Raw genomic sequence first — 14,669 nt, 5'->3', positions numbered from 1 at the left:
TTTCTTGTGCCATGCTTGATTAGCTATGAGTTATAATGGTTTTCTTTGCGTGCCAACATGCTATTAAAATGGTTATGATGTGGTATGATAGGGTGGTATCCTCCTCTGAATGATTTAAGTGACTTGACTTGGCACATGTTCACGCATGTAGTTGAAAGAAAATCAACATAGCCTTCACGATATTTATGTTCATGGTGGATTATATCCTACTCATGCTTGCATTTGCTGTTGATTAATTTTAATGCATGTTCATGACTATTGTCGCTCTCTAGCTGGTCGCTTCCCAGTCTCTTGCTAGCCTTCACCTATACTAAGCGGGAATACTGCTTGTGCATCCAATCCCTTAAACCCCAAAGTTATTCCACATGAGTCCACCATACCTACCTATATACGGTATCTACCTGCCGTTCCAAGTAAATTGGTATGTGCCAAACTCTAAACCTTCAAATAAATATCCTATTTTGTATGCTCGAATATCTCATGTGTCAACTAGGGCTGTCTGTATCTTCCATGTTAAGCGGGTTATTCTCAAGAGGAGTGGACTCCGCTCCTCACTCACGAGATAAATGGCTGGTCACCGGGATGCTCAGTCCCATGCTTTATGCAAACTAAATCAAAATAATTGAAAAAACACTCCACCTGGGACTATTGTTAGTTGGAGGCACTCGTTGTTTCGAGCAAGCCATGGATTGATGCTTGTGGTGGAAGGGGGAGTATAAACTTTACCATTCTGTTTGGGAACCGCCTATAATGTGTGTAGCATGGGAGATATCTGTAACGCCCTCGATGCGGCTATATCTCCCACGTGTCGAAGCACGACTTAGAGGCATAACCGCATTGAAAGCAATGTCGCAAGTGAGGTAATCTTCACAACAACCCATGTAATACATAAGGGAAAGATATACATAGTTGGCTTACAATCGCCACTTCACACATTACATAAATAAAGCGTTACATCATCCAGATACAATCAAGGTCCGACTACGGAACCAAAATAAAAGAAGACTACCCAAATGCTAAACAGATCCCCGATCGACCCCAACTGGGCTCCTCTACTGATCAACTGGAAACGGAACCACATAACGAACACGATCTTTATAGAGCTCCTCCTTGAGCTTGGTTGCTTCATCTGCACGGTTCAACGACACCTGCAAGCTGGTTTTGGAAGTATCTGTGAGTCACGGGGACTCAGCAATCTCACACCCTCGCGATCAAGACTATTTAAGCTTATAGGTAGGGTAAAAGGTATGAGGTGGAGCTGCAGTAAGCGACTAGCATATATGGTGGCTAACATACGCAAATGAGAGCGAGAAGAGAAGGCAAAAGTACGGTCGAATAACTATAATCAAGAAGTGATCCTAGAACAACCTACGTCAAGCATTACTCCAATACCGTGTTCACTTCCCGGACCCCGCCGAGAAGAGACCATCACGGTAACACACGCGGTAGATGTATTTTAATTAAGGTCATCTTCAGGTTTCTACAACCGGACATTAACAAATTCCCATCTGCCCATAACTGCGGGCACGGCTTTCGAAAGTTCATATCCCTGCAGGGGTGTCCCAACTTAGCCCATCACAAGCTCTCACGGTCAACGAAGGATATTCCTTCTCCCAAGACAATCCGATCAGACTCGGTAAAACAAGCCCAGCAACATCGCCCGAATGTGCTGACAAATCCCGATAGGAGCTGCACATATCTCGTTCTCAGGGCACACTCAGATGAGCGCTCCATACAACTAAAACCAAACCTCGAGTTTCCCCGAGGGGGGGGGGTTGCACAGGGCTCTAGTTTGGACCAACACTTAGAGGAGCACTGGCCCCGGGGGGGGGGGGTTAAATAAAGATGACCCTTGAGTCTGCAGGAACCCAAGGGAAAGAACAGGCTAGGTGGGGAATGGTAAAACCAATGTTGGGCATTGCTGGAAGAGTTTTATTCAAGGAGAACTGTCAAGGGGTTCCCATTATAACCCAACCGTGTAAGGAACACAAAAACCGGGAACATAACATCGATATGACGGAAACTAGGGCGGCAAGAGTGGAACAAAACACCAGGAATAAGGCCGAGCCTTCCACCCTTTACCAAGTATATAGATGCATTAATTAAATAAGAGATATTGTGATATCCCAACAAAATATCCATGTTCCAACATGGAACAAACTCCAATCTTCACCTGCAACTAGCAACGCTATAAGAGGGGCTGAGGAAAGCGGTAACATAGCCAAACAACGGTTTGCTAGGAAAAGATGGGTTAGAGGCTTGGGTTAACAATATGGGAGGCATGATAAGCAAGTGGTAGGTATCGCAGCATAGGCATAGCAAAAGAGCGAGCAACTAGCATGCAAAGATAGAAGTGATTTCGAGGGTATGGTCATCTTGCTTGAAATCCCGCAAGGAAGAAGAACGAGTCCATGAAGAAGACAAATGGACATAGTCGAACGGTTCCTCACAAACGAGACGTTATCGGAACCAACCCGAAGAAGCAACACCGGAAAGAAGCACACAACATAGTAAACAACCAACACATGAACATGGCATGATATGCGGGATGCGGTATGTGATGCATATGCATGAATTGGAAAGGAATGATTGAACCTGGCCTCAACTTGGAAATCCAAGAGTGCCACTGGAAAGGTGAGTTGATTTCGGTTGAAATCGATATAAAGATCATCGGAATCGGATGCACGGTTTGGAAATGGCAAGCAAAACAAATATGGCCCCGGTCTGCGATAAACAGCAAGTAGTCTTCTAAATGCATCAAGTTAAATAGGCTACAACACTCAAACATAGCAACAAAATACATGGCAGGGATCCACTCATGATGTTTGACAAAAGATGAACACTGAGCGACAGCTAATTCACTCAATAGCAGGTTTAAACCGGCATGGAAAAAGTGCAAAAGATAACAGGTTTCAGACTTAGTGAAATTAATAGCATGTCAGGAATTATCATCAGGAAGCACTGTTTAGATCATTATAACTATATGCTACAGGAACATATCATGGCAAAGCAAGGCATGGCAAGAAGCTACTCTAAGCATATAACAAAAGTCCCTTATTACAAAGCATGTGAACATAGCAAAAACATAAACAGATTCAGACTTAGTGAAAAACTGGAGCATGGCAAAATAGTTAACAAGTAGACATGTTTACAAGCTCGATGCACTCACTACAAAGCATGGCATGATAATCTAAGCATACACCCAGCAAATAGACATGGAATAGAAGCTAGACATGGCAAGAACAACAACATAACATGCACGGATCAATAGCAACAACTTCGGCAAAATCGCTAAACATGTTAACAATCTGCCAGGAACATTTTATAGCAAAAGTAGAGCTCGATTGACTCAAGCTAGGGTGCTCCATAATTGCAAACAAAGACATGTATGTATAGAGCACCACAATATTAACAAAACATCCTTAATGATCATGCTCAAAAGGGGCACGGATCACTAGGAAACAACATGAACATATGGCATAAAAATAATGACAGGGCAAGGACTTGATGAAATTCTAAGTCCCTGAAATCAGCATCATTGAGTAAGCTACTTTGCATGCTTGTGCTAGTCACCACAAAGATCACAAAAGTACATGGCATACACTCCTGTAAAGATGGCATGGCATTCTACAAAACACATGTAGAGCTCAAGATCATAGCATGCACACATTAATCATGGCAAAAATGACAAATGGCCATTTGCTGAAACATATCTGAAATAATCATCACATGGCCCTCTTCCAACAACATTTGGGGAATCAAGATGAGCTCAAATGAAAATGATGCAATGAGATGAAATGATGTACTCGTCGAGACGAACATTTTGATATGCTACATGCACGAATCGGAGCAACTGTGACGAAGTTATGATGCGTCAAAGTTTGCATAAAATATCTGGAGTTAGGTCAAAAAGTCAACCGAGAACAATACCAGATCTGGAACCAGATCGCACGCGGATCGAGGCACCACCGAGATTTCGCTAGAGACGAGGAAGGAGAGGTCGGGGGCGACTCCGGGGAGGTCGCGGCGGCGGACCCGGCCCACGGTGAGGGCCGGCGAGGCCGGAGGCGGCGATGGCGGCGCGCTGGCGAGGGAGACAGGGAGGCTGGCGGCGACGCTCCGGGCATGGCGGCGGGCGTGCGGACCCGGGCAACTCCGGTGGCCGGCGCCGGGCGCTAGGCGGCGGAGCAAAGCTGCGCCGGCGTCGGGCGGAGAGGTTGCCGGGGGAGGAACACGGGCGGCGGTGCGGGGTGTAGCCCGGGTGCGGCCCGGGGCGGGCCGGCCCCGGGCCCCGACGGGCCTCGCTGTCGGCGTTCTGGGAATAGGGGTCCCCAGACTTGCCTGCCTGCGGCCTGCGGCGTGGCTCAAAGGGGGGCCCAGCGCGGCCCATCTTCACCAACAGAAACCCAAGACCCTCGCGAGGGGCCAAGCCTCGCGGGGCGGACGACGCGAAGCTTCCTCAGGCGCGGCCTCGTCAGGCTGGCGCACGAGGAGGTGGAGAGATCAACGCGGGGTACCTCACGAGGTGCCCGTGACGCAAGCCATGACGACCGGGGGCGCTAGGCGGGTGCTAGCCCGCGCAGTGTCCTCCCTTCCTCTTTGGTGCAAAGGGGGCAAGCGCAGCCGTGGAGTACCGAGGCATCAAGCAAAGGTTGCCATTTCAGTGCAACGAGACCAAGACCAGGAGGACTACGAGACGGAGGTCACCGCGGAGCCCAAGACGGCGTCATCACCAGAGCTTTGCGCAGGCGAAGACTACTTTTGTCAGGATAGCTGATACTAGCTGTCCCCCTTCAAATTAGCCCGCCATTGTTGGCTCCCTTCCCACTCGATATTTGGGAAGAGGACCAGGGCCTCTATAAATAGGACCATCCACCCACAAAGAGGGGAGGGGGGGAAGAAAAGAGAGCGGAGCTGGGGGGTTGAAAGGATAGAGAAGATCAGAAAGAGAGAGAGAGAGAGAGAGAGAGAGAGAGAGAGAGAGAAAGGTGACTGAGCTCCTCCCAGCAGTTCATCGCCCCAGCCAAGAACAGACCCTCACGAGGCTGTTCTTCCTTGTATTGTTCATCATCATCAGCCCAAGAGGCAATCGACCACACCACACATTGGAGTAGGGTATTACACCACAACGGTGGCCCGAACCAGTATAAACCCTTCGTCTCTTGTGTTGTTCTTTCCATACTTCAGATCCTAGCAAGGCGGAGGGGTGCAGGTAGGTAGGAGGCGAAATCTCTGCGCGCACCCCAGTGTTCGAACCTCAAGGGTCTGCCGAAACCCGAAATCCGACATTTGGCGTGCCAAGTAGGGGTGCGCCGGGATTCGTCTTCCACCACCCCGTTCTCCTCCGACCATCACGCCCATGTCCGACGCTCGTCGGGCCCGCGCCGAGCACCGGGCCGCGCTCGCTGCCCGCGTCGCCCAGACGGCCCCTGTCAGCGGGCGTCCTCGTCGTTCCCCGTCACCTTCCGTCAACGCCGCCACCGGCCCGGCGGGGGACGAGCAGCAAGCATCATCCCAGCATCCGTCCGTGCGGCAAGACGGCCGCACCGCGACTCCCTCGCTCACCCCAGCTGGTTCTTCGTCCTGCGCGCTCCGCGCGCCCATGGAGGCTCGGGCTGCACTCATCGCGGCGAACGAGCTCCTGCGCTACTGTCCCGTCGATGACGTCTACGAAGAATGGCTTGACCGCGTCATCGAGCTCGTCCGCGCCGCAGGGGGCTCTCCTGCGCCGTCCGTTCCGCTGCACCGCCCCCCGCCCCGTGCGGGAAATCAAGCTCCGGCAGTGCCCCGACCGCCTCCTCCTCAGGAAGGCGCCATGGCTCCAAGGCGCGTGGCCCCTGGGCGGAACCCGCTCCCTCAGGCACCAGCGCAGCAAGAGCAGAGCTGTCAAGAAGTCCCTCGCCCGCAAGAAGCTGCCCGGGCGCTCCCTGCTCCAGCACGCCGCGACCATGCTCCTGCTCCCGCGCGTCAAGACCCTGCGTTGCTTCCAGCTGCAACGCGTGGGGACATGCAAGACCAAGCTCCCCGTCATCCAAGGCCTCCCGTGGCCACGGCAGGCTGCCGCGCCTTCACCGCCGAGCGACGCAGCGTCGCGTGGCCCGGCAAGTTCAAGCCAGACTTGCCTCCTCGCTACAAAGGCACGGCTGACCCTGCAGAGTTCCTCCAGCTCTACGAGCTGGGCATCGAAGCTGCCAACGGAGACGAGAAGTTCATGGCGAACTGGTTCCCCATGGCACTCAAGGACGGGGCCCGCACCTGGCTCCTGAACCTGGCTCCAGGCACAATCTCCTCCTGGGACGAGATGCGCACCCGCTTCATCGCCAACTTCCAAGGCACTCGCGACCGGCCACCCGCCGTGGGCGACATGCGCCGCATCAAGCAACAGCCCGGGGAGACCCTGCAGAAGTACATCCAGCACTTCAACAACGCACGCCTCAAGATTCCCAAGGTGACTGAGGAGGCCATCATCTCAGCCTTCTCCGACGGCGTGCGCGACGTCAAGATGAAGGAGGAGCTGGCGATGCATGAAGACCTGTGCACTTCCTTGGAACTGTTCAACCTGGCAACCAAGTGCGCCAGTGCCGAGGAAGGGCGTCTCTCCCTCCTCGAGCTACCTGCCGGAGACCCAGAAGAGAAGAAGCCCAAGGCCAAGGATGTGAAGCACAAGGGGGCTGCCGTGCTCGCGACAGAACCAGAAACCAAGTGGGGCAGAGATCAGCCCGAACCTTCCAAGGGCAGCCGGTACTGTGTGTACCATGACCTCCACACCCACAACACCAACGAATGTCAAGAGCTCCGAGCCGTGCGAGAAGGAAGGATCGGCCGTCGCCCTGACCGAAGTGACTGGGGCTACGGCCGAGGAGGAGGAAGGAACGCAGGACGCTGGGAAGACCGTGGCCCGCGCCAAGGGTGGCGCGATCAACCTCGCGAGGATCGCTGGCAAGACCCGCCTCACGAGGGAGGCTAGAGGGATCAGCCTCGCGAGGGAGACTGGAGGGATCAGCCTCGCGAGGATCGCCCGCAAGGCAACGCAGTCCTCCCACCGCTGCCGCTGCAACCAAGGAGAAACGAGGACCGCCACCAGGACGAGGGGGCTGGGGGCTTCCAGGAGCCGCGCGCGATCGCCTTCATCCTGGGCGGGGCACAAGCCCCAGCCTCTCAGCGCATCTTCAAGCAGTTCGCCCGCGAAGTGAACGCAGTCCTCCCCAGGCTCGAAGCTACGCACCCTCTCAGGTGGTCGGCGTGCGCCATCACGTTCAGCTCAGCAGATCAGCTCAAGTGTGCGGCTACAGCCGGAGTTCTCCCGATGCTTTGTTCCCCAATCATCAGCAACGTGGTGTTCACCAAGACCCTCATTGATGGTGGTGCAGGGCTCAACATCCTGTCCGTGGAAACATTCAACAACCTCCAAGTGCCCTACAGCCAGCTTCAGCCAACCAAGCCTTTCTCCGGTGTCACCGACGGCTCCACGGTCCCTATTGGGCAGGTCCGCCTCCCTGTCACCTTCGAGGCGCGCGACAACTACCGCACCGAGCTTATCGACTTCGACGTCACTCACATTCGCCTGCCGTACAATGCCATCCTCGAGTACCCCGCGCTGGCCAAGTTCATGGCCGTAACTCACCACGGCTACAACGTCCTCAGGATGCGAGGAAGCGGCGGAGTCATCACGGTGCCATGTGAAGAGAAGGACGCGGTGGGTTCCCTGGAACGAGCCTTTCAGGCCGCGTCACTGGAAGACCCGGATCGTGGAAGCAAGAGGCCTCCCGAGACCGCCCCTAAGAAGAAGAAGACATCGTCCGGCCCAACCACTCACGAGGCAGGCCCCTCTGGGCCCGCGCCTGCCCAGGGGGAACCTCCTTCCATCGCATAGGAAAGCACGCCCGGCGCCCTCCTCAGGCAGGGCTCGGGGGCTCTCCCCTGGAGGGCCACCGACCTAGCTAGGGTCACGAGGGAGGCGCTTTGGCACCACCTGGAGGCGTGTTTCGAAGCACGTTTCCCTCAAGAAGGAGCAAGGCAAGGAGACCCAGACCCCCAGGAGTTCGTCAGCAAGGCCATTCAGGAGCTATAGGAGTCAAGAGTCATGAAAGGCGGCCGCCGCCTACCAGCAGTGGCTCCCCATCCAAGCGAGGATGGTGGGCTGCGCGTCTGCATCGACATACCAGGGCTCAACCGAGTCGCCTCTCTGGAGTGCCTCTGGCCCTCGCGAGTGGGGCGCTGCGGAGGCCCACCCCACAGCTACGTTCGCATGCCTTACGGCTTGCCGAACGCGGCTGACATGTACCAGCGCCTCATGAGGGGCATCACGGGGGCACGAGAGGCCAGGCGTTCCGCAGCCCTGGCAGGGATGGAGATGGCCCGTGAGGAGCTGCCAGCGCCTCCGGAGCCTCCCGAGGCCCCTGGGCCTGGGGGCTCGTGAGGATCGGCTCCCGCAGCCCACCGAGCCTGCTACATCAACGCTCCTTCGTCCTCGACATCATCACGTGACGTCTTTCGAGTTTTATTTCCAGCTGGGAGCGCCCCCCCAGGGCTGCATTAATCCCAGGCCGCGTGGGTCCGTCCTTGTGGCGTGTATCCCCTTTTTATTCCATGTTGTTAGCTTACCTTGTTGGGGGCGCCCCTCGGGCTGCATGACCCCCCAAGTCGATCGGGCCTGACCCTGTGATGCCCGCATTCCCAGCATCTATTTGAACGAATCCACTCCTTCGCGGCTAATGTGTTTTACCTAGTTGCCTGCTCAGCTGACGCCAACTAACGGATCTGCTCCCAAATGGCACGACGCTTGCGCATGGGTCCGTCCCTGCAACGCCGACAAACCTGGATGGCTGAGCTCTGGCCGCGGCAGCCCCGCATAGCGTCACCTCGTCAAGCCTTCAGTGCCTCATTACCCCTCGGAAGCAACCAACGGCTGACTGGCAATTGTCATGGCAACCCCTTGTTTTTTTCTATGATGGACCTGCAAGACCTCCTGAAAGAGCTGCGTCAGGCGAGGCCCTTGCGGTGTCTCCTTCGCTCTCGTCCGCGAGAACCGCTTGCACGTTAAAGGGGGGTGCCTGAGCATCATGACTCAGGGCTCCTATTGGCTCTCCAGCCCTCACCCTCTGGCCTTGACAACGGCATCGCGACCTGGCATACCAGCGATGGCTGAGACTCGCTCGAGGGCCGGGACCCGAGGACATAGAGCAGAAAGGGGAGCAAAGGCAAGAGGGGAGAGACACACGAGGACCTTGCCGAGCAACCTCGCGCGTGCCGATGCAAGGACCCGGCGACACACCAGAGAGCGGCCCCTGATCCTCAAGATAAGTCATCACCCGGAAGCGCCAGCTGCCGTGGCACCATCCCCGCACCTATTGCTATCCCGTGTTAGCGACGCCTCTCTCCTTTCTCACCAAACGACGGCTGCTTGGGCGCCAAAGGGGACCTCCTGAGCATCGCGACTCAGGGGCTCTTACCGGACTCCGGGTCACTCACCTCCTGGCCTTGACCACGGCATCGCGACCTGGCATACCAGCGACGGCTGAAGCCGCCCTGGGACTGGGACCTGTCGACGCAGAGCACCAAGCCCTCGTGAGGCTCGAAAGGGAGGATTGAGCTAAGACGGAATGAGCAACTCGCGCAATTCTACGACAAGGGTTATATTAACAAACAGGATCACAGGCACATTACAAGCCCCCACGGGGCGCGTTTTTGATTCCTCGCAGGGAACAGATCCTAAAGGGACACAAACTACGCGTGACCCTGCAAAAGACGCCATCATCAACAGTCGGCGGCGGCCTGACGAGCCCCCCTGCTCCAGGAGCGGCGCCGGCTCGGGGGCTCGTAGTTGTCGTCGCTCGTCTCTGGAGTCGCGAAGAGCTCGCCGGAGTCGCTGGAGCCTCCGACGCCTCCACCGCCTGAGGAGCCGCCAAGGGAGCAGTTGGCGGGCCCAGTCCTCGTCGCGGCAGGGTCCGGGCCACCTTCCCCGGGGCAGCACTCTAGCCGGCGCCTGCTCGCATCGAAGACCTTGAAGAGCATCACCGAAGCACCGTCGTAATCCAAGTGGACCGCGAAGACGCCCCTTACCTTGCAAACCCGGGCGATCTCTCTCCAGCCTCGAGTCATGAAGACCTTGCCCGGGGCAACGACCGCGACCTCTGCCTCGGTCGCGAGGGTGCTGCAGCCGGCGTGCTGCAGCCAGAGCTCCAGGGGCTCCACCCGCGGGATGATGGAGGCGAAGAAGGGAGGAAGGCGGATCCAAGACTGAAGAGGAATGGCGACATGGAGCACGAACTCTTGGGAGGAGCCCTCGGTGTGGACCCCAGGGGGACGACCCACGCCTTCGTGACCCGTCGGTGCCGACGGTGGCGTCGCCCATGGCGGTCAGCATCAGCTCCTCCGGGGCCCTCGACGTGGGCGTACAATGGCAGCGGGAACCCCGGCGGCACCCGCTTGTACCAAGGCCTCGACACCACCTGAAGGGCCCCCTCGTCCGGGACACGGGGGGCGAGCCGTTTCTTCGGCGGGAGTGGGTCTGGTTCCCCTCGGGGAGCCTTTCCCTTCTCTGCCGTCGAGAACCGGCGGATCGGAGCCATCGCAGCAAGACGGAGCAAGGATCGGGAAGAAGGAGAAGCAAGGAGGGATGGACTGGAAGGGCGCGCGCTGTTCCGTACTTATGGCCGGCGAAGGCCAACCGCCTACCTCCACGATTGCAGGTAATCATGACCCACTTTGCATGCAGGGACTTGTCCAATCCGTGCAGTTGCCGAGGTGCCATGGGGAAGTGGAGGCGCCCACGTCTAACCAACCGCCACGCGGCGCCCAAGGCCGCAGGCTGTTAGGGCCCACGGTGCTTCGCTCTTGCCCTTCCGCCTCCCTGCATGGCCAAGTCTGGGCGCGCCTTGGGCCCGGGGGCTACTGTCGGTGTTCTGGGAACGGGGGTCCCCAGACTTGCCTGCCTGTGGCCTGCGGCGTGGCTCAAAGGGGGGCCCAGTGCGGCCCATCTTCACCAACACAAACCCAAGACCCTCGCGAGGGGCCAAGCCTCGCGGGGCGGATGACGTGGAGCTTCCTCAGGCGCGGCCTCGTCAGGCTGGCTCACGAGGAGGCGGAGAGATCAAGGCGGGGTACCTCACGAGGTGCCTGTGATGCAAGCCATGACGACCGGGGGCGCCAGGCGGGTGCCAGCCCGCGCAGTGTCCTCCCTTCCTCTTTGGTGCAAAGGGGGCAAGCACAGCCGCGGAGTACCGAGGCATCAGGCAAAGGTTGCCATTTCGGTGCAACGAGACCAAGACCAGGAGGACTACGAGACGGAGGTCACCGTGGAGCCCAAGACGACGTCATCACCAGAGCTTTGCGCAGGCGAAGACTACTTTTGTCAGGATAGCTGATACTAGCTGTCCCCCTTCAAATTAGCCCGCCATTGTTGGCTCCCTTCCCACTCGATATTTGGGAAGAGGACCAGGGCCTCTGTAAATAGGACCATCCACCCGCAAAGAGGGGAGGGGGGGAAGAAAAGAGAGCGGAGCTGGGGGGTTGAAAGGATAGAGAAGATCAGAAAGAGAGAGAGAGAGAGAGAGAGAGAGAGAGAGAGAGAGAGAGAAAGGTGACTAAGCTCCTCCCAGCAGTTCATCGCCCCAGCATAGAACAGACCCTCGCGAGGCTGTTCTTACTTGTATTGTTCATCATCATCAGCCCAAGAGGCAATCCACCACACCACACACTGGAGTAGGGTATTACACCACAACGGTGGCCCGAACCAGTATAAACCCTGTGTCTCTTGTGTTGTTCTTTCCATAGTTCAGATCCTAGCAAGGCGGAGGGGTGCAAGTAGGTAGGAGGCGAAATCTCCGGCGCACCCCGGTGTTTGAACCTCAAGGGTCTGCCGGAACCCGAAATCCGACACTCGCGGCGGGGAGGAGAGAGAGGAGGCGTGGGGCGACATGTGGCGGTGATGGATTGGCTGGAGGCGATGGCGGAGCTGAGGTGGCGACGCCTCATTTGCCGGAGTGAGGTGGCGGTGGCAGCGGACACGTCCGGCGGCGCGGGACGAAATGTCCGGCGGTGCGCGGAGGAGGAGGTTAGGGTTCATCTGCGCGAAAATTTCGGAGGGAGGCACATATTGATAGGTAGAGGGAGCTAGGAGAGTCCAAATGAGGTGTGGTTTTCGGCCACGCGATCGTGATCAAACGACCGATATTATGGAGAGGGTTTAGGTGGGTTTTGGGCCAGTTTGGAAGGGTGTTGGGCTGCAACACACACGAGGCCTTTTCGGTCCCTCGGTTAACCGTTGGAGTATCAAACGAAGTCCAAATGGCACGAAGCTTGACAGGCGGTCTACCGGTAGTAAAACAAGGCCGCATGGCAAGTCTCGGTCCAATCTGGAAACGTTTAACACCCGCACACAAAAAGAGGTAGAAAGGGACACCGGAGGACATAGGAGCACCGGAATGCAATACGGACATCAGGGAAAAAGCCAGGATGCATGAGACGAACATGTATGCAAATGAAATGCACATGATGACATGATATGCAATGCATGACACGCAAGCAATGACAAGGCAACAACAGCGAATAACTGGAGGACACCTGGCACATCGGTCTCGGGGCGTCACAACACTCGACCACTACGAGAGGATCTTGTCCTGAGATCTAGAATCGCACCGGAGGGAAAACGGAAGAGAAAGAGGAGAGGTAAAGCTAAGTTGCTTATTTGACCAATGAGTGAAACCAAGGAACCCTCAAGGTTTAGCAAAAAGGAAGGAGGACTGCCACAAAGATCAACAAAGTTGAAAACACTCCGTTGAAAAAGAGGAACAAGGAACATTACGGAAACCTTGAGATTGCAAAGCTAAGAATGACGAGTGCAAAGGACAAGTAGGAATTGAAACTACTCTGGTTGAAAAGTGCTATGAAGCTTGATAAGATGAAAAGAACTTGAGCAGTGGGCACAACACTCCGGTTAAATGGATAAGCATGAAAAGAACAAGGTCCTGACAAGAACAAGAAGAGGGTTGACGAGAGCAACATCACAATGCCTCTGGAAGAAAAGAGAGAATGGAATGGAATGAACGGAGGAGAGAACAATAACTTCTATCTCGAATGAGCTTGAAAAAGGCATCCTTAGGAGAAGGGTCGAACGGAGTTGTTGGGAAAACAACAACGTAAAGGATAAACTTGGTATGGACTTATAGAAGACATCTCAAAATAATGAGGTGACACCTTGCCACTCACGGAAAAGATTTGATTGGATTGATGTGAACAAGGAGACAAGAAAATATTTCACCGGGAGGGTAGATGGAGAAGTTGGATCATATATTATCACCATTAATAGCGTTAATCCTTAGGGAAAGCTTTAGGTGAAATATAACCCCAGATAACTCCAATGACGAGATTGATGGATTTTAAATACCTCATTCTTAACAACATGTGAATCATGAGACATGAACTCAAATTATCAAGAATGACATAATACCACCTCGAATGATACGGTTGAAAGAATTTCACTTGGAAATGCAAGATAAAGAATACTTGAACTCCTCTGAAAAGAATCTTGATGAACACTTTGAGAAGGAATTAAATCCTTGATGAACCACCATGTAGAACCTTCATGAAGAACTCCGGTAAACAAAGGAATGATCAAACGAAAGGAGAGAGAAGTTTGAAACACAAGGCGAAACCTTGCAATGATTAGATGGAACTTCGCGATGAAATAATTGAAATAACTTTGAGCTCTGGAAAGAAAGATGGAAAACTTAAATCGAGAATTTGATGAACCTATGGAATAGGGAATTAATCACTTGGATGAACAAGAATAAGGATTACGTTATGCGTATCCTTCACCAATTTAAATTGATGACAAACAACGGATTCGGCATACTACTTATTCTCGAAGAAAGGATTAAGATAGATATCGCGCCAACTTGACAAGGTCTTCAACGAAACACCGGTGGAATCGAAACAACGAATGAATTCATATGATAACGAAAGAAGAGTAATCTTGCACGAACCATCGTAAGAATTAAAATGACCGAAGGGAAGATAAAGGAACACCGGGAAGAATTATGAAATGAACGAGGATACTTGAGAGAATTTAGATACAAGTGAACGAAGAGATCCCGAGGTGATTAGAGAAATTTGAAAGATGCACCGGTAAGGTTTAGATAACGAGAGCTGAAAGCTGAGAATGAATAATTCAGAGACGATGGGCTCCGGAGAATCAAACTGAAAAGACTTCTGAATTACTCCGGATGGGTGAAAAGAATTCTCACAATCAAAAAAATTATGAGAGGATGGCCTCGAACTAGAACCACGAATCTCTGAGAGAACGGATAAGATATGGAGGTGAAACTCTTCTTCGGTCTTCAAAATCTGAGAATTCCAACGAGAAAAACCACCATGAATTGTTGAGATACTCCGGGATGAAAATTATAAAGGTTGAACCAATGATGAAAATAATTTGAAAGAACTTGGAGAAGACAATTGACTGATGATAACTCCTTCTTACGTCAAACTTAGAAAAGAAAATTGAGGATAGCTCTGGGAAAATAAGAAGAGTCAGGTAAGATCCTGGGAAAAGACCTGTGGGTTAGGGACCACTCAAGAGAAACACCGTTGAAATGATTTAAAGAAAGAGATTGCACCAGTTGAATTAAAAGACTTGAATGAGATAACAGCCTCGAGATATCTTGAGC

Source organism: Triticum urartu, chromosome 1, assembly GCF_003073215.2.
Source record: "Triticum urartu cultivar G1812 chromosome 1, Tu2.1, whole genome shotgun sequence".
NCBI lineage: Eukaryota > Viridiplantae > Streptophyta > Magnoliopsida > Poales > Poaceae > Triticum > Triticum urartu.
Note: the sequence above shows the minus strand (reverse complement) of the source record.